This window comes from Cupressus sempervirens, chromosome 7 (genome assembly GCF_028749045.1).
Source record: "Cupressus sempervirens isolate cs-2001-9-10 chromosome 7, ASM2874904v1, whole genome shotgun sequence".
Classification (NCBI taxonomy): domain Eukaryota; kingdom Viridiplantae; phylum Streptophyta; class Pinopsida; order Cupressales; family Cupressaceae; genus Cupressus; species Cupressus sempervirens.
In genome coordinates, this window is record NC_143124.1 from 251,273,210 (window position 1) to 251,282,543 (window position 9,334).

Consider the following 9,334-nt stretch of genomic DNA (forward strand, 5'->3'; position numbering starts at 1 on the left):
TGACTATTTTAGAATGATGATAGTAATGTATCTAAACAAAAAATTAGAAGCCTTTTAAAAATTCAAGTTGTATCTGGAAAGAGTAGAAAAGGAAACTAGAAAGAGGTTGAAATACTAAAGTTAGATAGAGGTGGTGAATCCATCTCCCATCAATTCAATAATTTCTACATTGAAAGAGGAGTTAAAAGACAAGTATCAGCCCCTGGTACACCACAGTAGAATGGTATAGTTGAAAGAAGAAATAGATCTATCATGGATTGTGTAAGAACCCTGATGATTGAAAAAAAGGTTGCTCTCAAATACTAGAAGGGAGCTATCAACACTACATTTCATACCTTGAATAGAGTCTAGTTGAAGAAAGATTCAAACAAAATTCCTTATCACCTATGGTATGGCTATAAACCTAATGTAAGTTACTTGAATGTATTTGGTAGCAAATGTTATATATTGAATGAATCTAGAAAAGGAAAATTTAATGTAAAAGGTGATGAAGGCATATTTCTAGGATTCTCCTACACAAGTAAAGCATACAGATGTTTGTATTTGTCTATGTTCATAAAATTATAGAAAGTGCACATGTTAGAATTGATGAGTTTGCGGAAAAGAGTGAAGAAGAAAGCAACAAGGAGCCAAAAGATTACAGAAGATTTATTTACTATGACTTGATATCCTACCAAATCTATCTAAGAGGAAAGAAGCTTCATCTCTCAAGTCCCCAGAATCCCCAATAATTATCGAGTTATAGAAGTGCAACCTAAGCTATAGTCTGAATTACTCGAGTCATAATCAGAGGCTACCGAGCTAGTTCAAACCAAGCCTGATGGACCCAAGTCATAGACAAAAGGACCTAAGCTTGAAATTAAAATTCAAGATGAAGATGGTGGAACTCATTCAAATCCCAAAGAGCATGTGCTAGTAAGATATGTCAGAAGGAATCATGCACTTGATCAGATCATTGTATAAAAATCAGATGGAACAATGAAAAGAGCCAAATTAAAAGGTACATGTTTACTTGCTAAATTTGAACCTAGAAGTGTTAAGGATGCTCTAAAAAATGAAAGTTGGATTGAAGCAATGAATGAAGAGATAGAACAGATAGAAAAAAAAAAAACTTGGACTCTTGTTCTTAGACCCAAGGATAGAAATGTAATTGGTACAAAATGGGTATTCAAAAATAAGCTGAATGAAGATGGGAAACTCTAAAGAAACAAAGCAAGATTGGTGTATAAAGGCTATTCTCAAGAAGAAAGTATTGACTATGGTGATACTTTTTCTCCTATAGCAAGACTAGAAGGTGCTAGAACATTACTAGGGTATACAATGCATAAGGGATTTAAATTATATCAAATGGATGTCAAATCTGCATTCTTCAATGAAATTCTTGATGAAGAAATCTACATTCAACAACTATAAGGTTTTGTAGATCCTAGAAAAAGGGACATAGTTTGTAAATTACACAAAGCATTATATGGTCTCAAGCAAGCTCCCAGAGCTTGGTATGAAAGACTTCATAATTACTTTTTATAGATTGGTATATCAAGGAAGGACCAAAGAAGAAGATTGTCTTGGTAGAAATATTTGTTGATGATACTCTATTTACTGGAAATGATGACTTGTGCAAAGCATTTTTAGAAGAAATGAGTAAGGAATTTGAGATGTCCATGTTTGGTGAAATAAAATTCTTTGTTGGATTGCAAATACAATAGAACAACCATGGTATCTACATCACTCAATCTAAGTATATCAAGGAGATACTAAAGAAATTTGGAATGGAAGATTCAAGACTAGTTGGAACCTCTATGTCTACAAGGCATAAACTTTCCAAAAATGATGACTCCAGAGAAGTAGATCAAACCTTATACAGATCAATGATTGAGAAATTACAATATGTGGTACATACAATGCCTGACATTGCCTTAGCAGTTGGAATAGTGGTAAGATTCTCAACAAATCCCCAAGGAAAATCACATGATGGAAATCAAGAGAATCATGAAATATGTGAAAGGTGTTGAAGACCATGGTTTATGATATAAACTTGGAGGCAATTTGGACTTGAAAGTATTTACTTATGCTGATTGGGTAGGAAATATTCATGATAGAAGAGCACTAGTGGTGGAGCATTCTTTCTTGGTAAAAGACTAGTATCTTGGACGAGCAAGAAGCAAAATTGTACATCTCAATCCACAGCAAAGGTAGAATATGTAGTAGTAGTAGTTAATTGCTCTAACATTATTTGGTTCAAACAATTGTTGGAAGGAATGAAAATAGAGATAAAGGATCTAGTAGTCATATATTGTGATAACACCAATGCACTCAATATATCAAAGAATCCAATAATGCATTGTCTCAAGACCTCTAACAAGGCTACTCCTAATAGGGTGATTAAATCCTCTAATAGGGTCACACCTAACAGTGTGTTTTATAACCTTTAACAGGGTTGGCTCCTAATAGGGCTCACTATAGAAGAGTGAATAATTGTAACTAGTTGCAATTGGTATTTTTCCCAAATTGGGTTTCCATGATAAATATTTGTGTCATATGTGTTCATTTTATTTTCTTTTATATGTTTGCAACTTAGTTAAAGTAATGGTAATCAGAGACAATATCTAAAATTTTATATGTTAATCATTTACTGAGCTAATTTAGTTATTACTAAGTTACAATATTTTATCTGTGTTTATTGAACTTCAACAATATTTAATTTTCAGTTTGCATTTATGTATTGTCATCTAAGGGATATGTAATTTATTTTAATAGTAACTAATTCACCCCTACCCTCTCAGTTACTTCTCTTATATTTCCAAAAACTAGTATTTCCCTCATTAAGATTTATAAGGATCACTCCAACACCAAGGATTTGCATTGTTGTAGTTCAAAGATAATCTTACTCGAGACCTATGGTTACTAGAGGTAGAGAATGGCAGACCTAGAGGATCACATTGTTAGAGTAATCATAATGAAGAAAAGAAATCAAAATTGTTGTATCAAGATAAGTTTAATAATAAATGAGGAAAGGAGCCCACATTCACATTCTAGTATAAGAAAGTAAAGAAGAGCAATGCAAATATGGCATAAAGAAGAGAATATCTCATAGACAAGGTACATAACTAGAGAGTATGGGCATTTTACCATATAGATAAAATATATCATTGTACAAAGTGGATTACTCATCATATGTAGATATAAGCATGCATAGAGTTCACAGTGTGTTATTAAGAACTACATCAACAAGTTACATATTAACTTCCAAAGTGCAAAAAATAATATCAAAGAATTTAATGGCTATTTTTAGTATAGGATTGAACACACATGAAAGTAAACAAGGAGAAACCTTCTTACAAAGATCAACAATAAAGTTTACACATTTATGTCATTTCATAAACATCAAGATGAGTAGATTTTATACCATTTCATAAACGTCAATCCTTGTATGCATAAAGTATAAAGGATTAGGCATGAAATAAGTAAATATCTCAAAGGAATGAAATAACAAGATGTATCAAGTTTCATAATGCATGAAATCACTATGAGTCTCATGGCTCAAATTAAAGCCTTCTCCTTCTCTGTCAAGTGCACAAGTTAAAAAGAGAAGCACCTATCCCCCCTCCTTTATTATGTATTTGAAAAAGAAGAAGTATGTAAACAGAAAACTCTATTAATCCATATTTCAAATGCATCCCCTAGAGTAAGGCACCTAATCAAATATATAGCTAACAAAAAACAACAAAAATATAAATCCCCTTCATGCAGCCATATGAAAATATAATAATTTCAAGGGTTGTAAGTGTTAAGAGATGTAAAGTCTCTTCATTGCATATCAAATGCAATGGGCTAATCAACAAACTGTAGCATAATTCAACTCCATTTTATAGATACATGAATCTACCATGTAGCATGTGGTTAACCATGGAAGGCAGGTAAAATAATTACAATGTTCGAATCCAATTCAATGATGGAGAAATTAAACATCACATGTTCATTATGTAAGCATAGGGATGAAATAAAGGGTCATCCAAGCATAGACAAAAATCTACAACTACAAGATGTGTAACATGTAACAAAATTTAAGGAATGAATATGAGAACTACAGAATGTCAACCCTATCTAACGAATATACCCACATGAGATAATCAACAATATAAATAGGCCCTCATTTGCATGAAGTTGCATGAAATCATAGGGTTGTGATACCGAACCATACACACCAAGAAATGGGGTTAGATGAAGAACCAATGCATGGAATGCAACTAGTGGAGTTTTCAAGGTAATTCATCAATTCCCATATTAAAAAATATATGCATCAGATCAAGAGCTACAACCTTCATTCATAAATAGTAAAAACTTGATATGCATCAATTCATACATTAGAAATATGTATAGGTCATAGCCCTACCATGATGTTTCATAGCATTGAAAATAAAAATATAATCTTATAAATCATTCTATTTAAATATATTTGTGAATGCAAGAGTAGGAAATGGTGATAGTTGACTATGCCAAATTCATGGGGTTTGGTATTTAGTTAACTGGGAAAGTTTTCAAAAGACAAAATATGTGCTTCTCGTGAATTGTCCACACTTACTACTCATTTTATGGAGGTTCACAAAATTCAATTTTAACTAGCATGATCCATGGAGTCAGGATGTCATACTCTTTTTCTTTTCTTTTTTGCAGTTGGCAATAGTTGTTTCTTTTGTTCCTAGATTTGGTGGAAGTTATAGATATGCTTCTAATTTGTGGAAAGGGTGCCAATTTGGATTTGAGCCCTCTATATACCTTTCCCTTGGCATTTTTTCATGTACTTCTTGTATACTACCTCCTTGGAGTTTTATGTTTCTCCTTGGAGAGTTAGTAATGTTCATAGCCTAAGTCCTATTGTGTGATGCAATTTTGAGCATTTTCTCATTCCAAATATGATATAACAATGATCCTCTTTGGCTCTATTTCAACTTTATATTTCCTTTTAAGTGTTTTCAACTCTAAGTCACTGTGATTTTTATGATCCTTAACTTAAGGTTTAGTGTTCAAGAGGCATGTGGGAGGCAGTTTCATGAGATAAGCTACTTTGATTTATGTGTAACAAAGATTAAAATTTGTGAACGTTGCTTCCTTTTCTTAATATATGTACCTTGTTACATTATATGCATCTAAAACTAGTAAGACTATTCTATGATCAAGTTGTTGTGTACAATTTCAATTGCCAATTTTCCCTTCAAAGATGCACCATCTTCAAAATTGTGTTAAATCACCTATAGTTAAAGTTGAGTTCATATTTTTTCTTTTTCCTTCTTCCCCTTTTTCTAAAATGTTGAAGAATAGTTTCAAAAGGTCATTCAAGGTCCAAGCCAGTCCTTTATACCAGAGGTTGATCATTAACATTGCATACCCACAAGACAAGGATCATCCCATGCTTCACTAGATTGTTGAAAGTCCATTTTGGCACAAAGATGCAATCTAGTTGACAAAATTACATATCATTTCTTGTTATATGTCGATAATCATCTCAATGTTGGAAGGTAGTCTAATTGTTGCAACATCAAAACACATGTCATGGAAGGAAACAAAATTCAAATCAAATAGTTAATGCAATACGAGTAGAGGGATGTGGATTAGAATCATCAACTTTATTGTACACATCAGTAGAGTTAGGATGAAAGTTTTTACAAGGACTAACCATCTTCATCTTTATCTTCCTCTTCTACTTCCTTGTTGAGAAATGGTTAGAGACAATCAACAACCACTTTGAAAAAGTGGACAAGCTAGAATCTCCACTAATAGTTAGAGTTACCCTAAATAGTAGGACCAACATTAATAGTCCCCCAAGATGATTTTATCCAATATTACTCTCCATGATTTCACATCACCCAATATTTTTGTGAATACTATAATTTTAATTATATGCTTAATATAAATTAACTTATTAGTGAAAAAATGAAATATCAACTCTTCTATTTAACCATAAAATGTTTAATAATCTTAAAAATAAAACTTTTCAACATTATTACACCTAAAAAATCACATTTCATTTCCTAATTTACCAATCATGTAAAAACCAGCAAAGAAATCATAATAGTTTTAGTGTACTAGTACATCAACATTGCGTTTATTAATAGAAATATTCCCATTAACATAGTTATAATGACATAACACATGAATCACAATTTTCATCGGTACTACAGTTCAATGAACAAGGCTCGCCCATCTGTTTTTAGCTACCGACTTCTCCGAACCTAGACTCAATATGTACCTGACACGAGCATTCGTATTCTCATGGTATCATAGTGTTGTCCAAGATCGGGACACTTGCTAGAACTCAAGATTTAGGATGACCCAATGAACGACCATGCCCTTGATTTCATACCCGAGGAGGGTGGGTCCCACAACATCAATGTTGAGTCAAAATTGAACAGGAAAAGGCATGGGCATTCAAATTCCACCTTGGCAATTATTACAAGAGGAAATCATCACCACCGACTGCCAACATGTGTGTTTACTTGAACGTTTTTAGAGAAAGGAGTTGCAAGTGGCTCACATCACATGATTAGTCCACTTCATGGGTAGTTGTCCACCACATATATTTTATCTCTTTGAGCTGGATGCTACCTTTCATCTTTATCCAAAGTCGTTTGAAGACTGAATTTAGGTGTATTTCGCTCCCCAAAATAAACAGCCATTCTGTCGGCTTGACATTCAATGAGAAACATCTCGGATTAAGAATGAGAATCCTAATCTGTGACATCGACCTTGATAAATTCAATATCTCAGTTGAGTGTTACATAATTTCAACTTGAGCTTATCTAATTAGTCTTTTCTAGAAGAATTTTATCCGAAATTCTCTTCTATTGTCTCTCTAGATATAATTAGATTCACCTTAGAAAACAGTAATTGTTAGCGAGTTAGGAAGTTGGTATTCCCTCTTGAATACGCCATGTTTAGGCAACAAATTATTATGAAAGGTTATGCTTTCATTATTCTGGTGTTTTTGTTTTCTTTGCAGCATTCTAAAGCTGTTCGGACACTCACTTTCATGAAAATCTCCAAATCCACTCACGAGAAAGAGGATACAAAATCAACTAATGCTCCCCAAGGAGCTCACCATTTCATGAAGGTAACAGTTATTCCTTCTGCGAAAAAAGAAAGAGAAGTTATTGGGAAGAAAGTAGGTGAAGCTAAGAGAACTATTAATGTTCAGCCATCAGATCATAGTCCGGGAATTGGCCACGACGATCCTCCTGAAACAATCCATTGAATTCAGACACAAAAAAAAGGTCCTTATAACTAGCTGCGAACTATTTTGTATATTATCAAGTTCGCATTGTTCAAGATTTCATTTGATTATTGTAGTTATGCAATATGCTTACGTAGATTATTCTGTATGGTTTTAAGTTAGCATTGGACAAGGTGTCAAGTAACAACTGTTATCATTATGTAATAGGGATAAGTATATGATAGGACTTTGGAATGAAATAGTTATATGCTATGCCTATGAGAATCAGTAGAGCTTTCGAAGGCAGCCAAAACAATATCTTATGGTTTTGTTTAATGGTACACATGCTTGGGTTGCCTTCACCTATGTACAGATGTAAGCTTTGATAGTTGAAATAGATGTGTCATTAATATACCGCTGCAACATAGATCACTACAAATTATGAGCAATGCTCAATTTTGTTTATAAACTTTTATGCTAGTAGATTTTCGTAATGCATGGAAATATTATGATTAAAGGAGGTAACAAAAGGGTCATTCGTCTGAATTACACCAAAACAAAATTTGACCCTTTTTGTTCTGGGTTATTACCGCAGGAAAGAGGAACTGTAACTCAAACAGCTAGAGGCCTATCAGATATCAAAATATAAAAGCAAAGTAGTAAGAGTAACATAGTCTAACCTATCAACCAAAAGACAACTATTAATATCGAAATTTAACAGACTCTTAGAGTTTCAATCATTAAGGAGAACCAGAAACATGACAATATTAAGACCATGTTCCAAAATTAGAAGCACAACCACAATAACAATATTTTGCTATAAACTATTAACTAAGTAGCAAGACACTAGGACTTTTTGATGTTCTCCTAGGTTTCGACCAAGTACTCGAGATCTTCGGTCCTGTTGTGTACAGTCTCCATGCTCTTCATCTTCACTAGCATGTTATCCTACATCCTAGTTCTCTTCAGTTTGCCCCAACCTATGATTGTTGCGACAAAAACTTTCCTCATGATCTCTTTCTTGACCCTACAAAAAGTGGAAATTGCCACACCAAGCTTGATACGAGTTATGGCATTGTTCAATTTGTTATTAATCAAACCCACCTAGCTATTGAGGTCCAAAATTTAAGCTTTGACCTATTTTTTAACCATTTCAGTACTACCAACATCAAAAGGCTAGGGATTGACCGATTCCTTAATTTTCTCAGTAATAGGGGCCATAGGGGTAGGGTTATCTTCTTGGATCCCATGAAGCACCTCTTTATGAGCCTTATGAGTCTCTAGTTCTTCCTCCTTAGACTCCTTTACCTACACTTCAAATTTCTCCGTAGTGGCACTATATTTGGCTTTCTCTAGACATTCTTCAACCTAAGTCTCGTAAACTTCTTCATTGTGATCCTCTTATCTTTCCTCCTTATAGTTTTTCATTTTCTTGTACCTCAATCTTGTAGACCTCCTCTCCCTAGAGCTAGACTCAAGCATATAACCTTGAGCGCTCACTTTCTTATCATTCTCATCACCTTCAAAATGCCCTTTTGAACCCTAATTATTCACCTCAATAATTTTAGTAGGACTAGTTTTAGCAGACGCAAAATTGTATTTTGCATGGGTTTCAAACATCAAAGATTCTTCAAAGGTCTGAATTTTAACTTTAGGATTTTTTGTTTTAGCATTAGGGTTGCTAGTATCTTTGGAAGCACATGGATTTTTAGTAATCTCTTTTTTCAGGTTCAATTTCATCTACAATAATCAAGTTCCTAGGGTGAGGAGGGGAACTTTCTTTATCAAATAAACTGTAACAAGTCCACGATGGTGGGAGAACATATGGTGGTATAGAAAAAAGATCAAGCCCTAATTAATTGGTAGGTTATCACCATTATCATTAATGTTGACTAGAGAGGTGTACAGAAAAAAGCCATATCAATTTTTTCACCATACCTCAACATGTTTAGGAGAAAAAAGTTGTAGCCATAGTAAATGGTAAACCTCCTTTCCAAGGTGAAATATCTCATGACCCATAGGCAAAAAATGGAAAAGGGACCAGGAAGGGATAGACATTCATACCCATTACCAAACTTAATTCTAACTGGCTTCTCTCTTTCCTTGAAGAGATTATGTTTGAATTTA

The 9,334-nt window shown here is 33.6% G+C and overlaps 1 long non-coding RNA gene across 1 annotated transcript; it reads left to right on the forward strand.

Moving 5' to 3' along the window:
* Positions 1–6,626: 6,626 nt before the first annotated feature.
* Positions 6,627–7,619, forward strand: LOC149546418 (uncharacterized). The gene is made up of 2 exons (XR_016354350.1): positions 6,627–6,764; positions 6,998–7,619. It is a non-coding gene; the product is annotated as an uncharacterized LOC149546418 (long non-coding RNA).
* Positions 7,620–9,334: the final 1,715 nt, after the last annotated feature.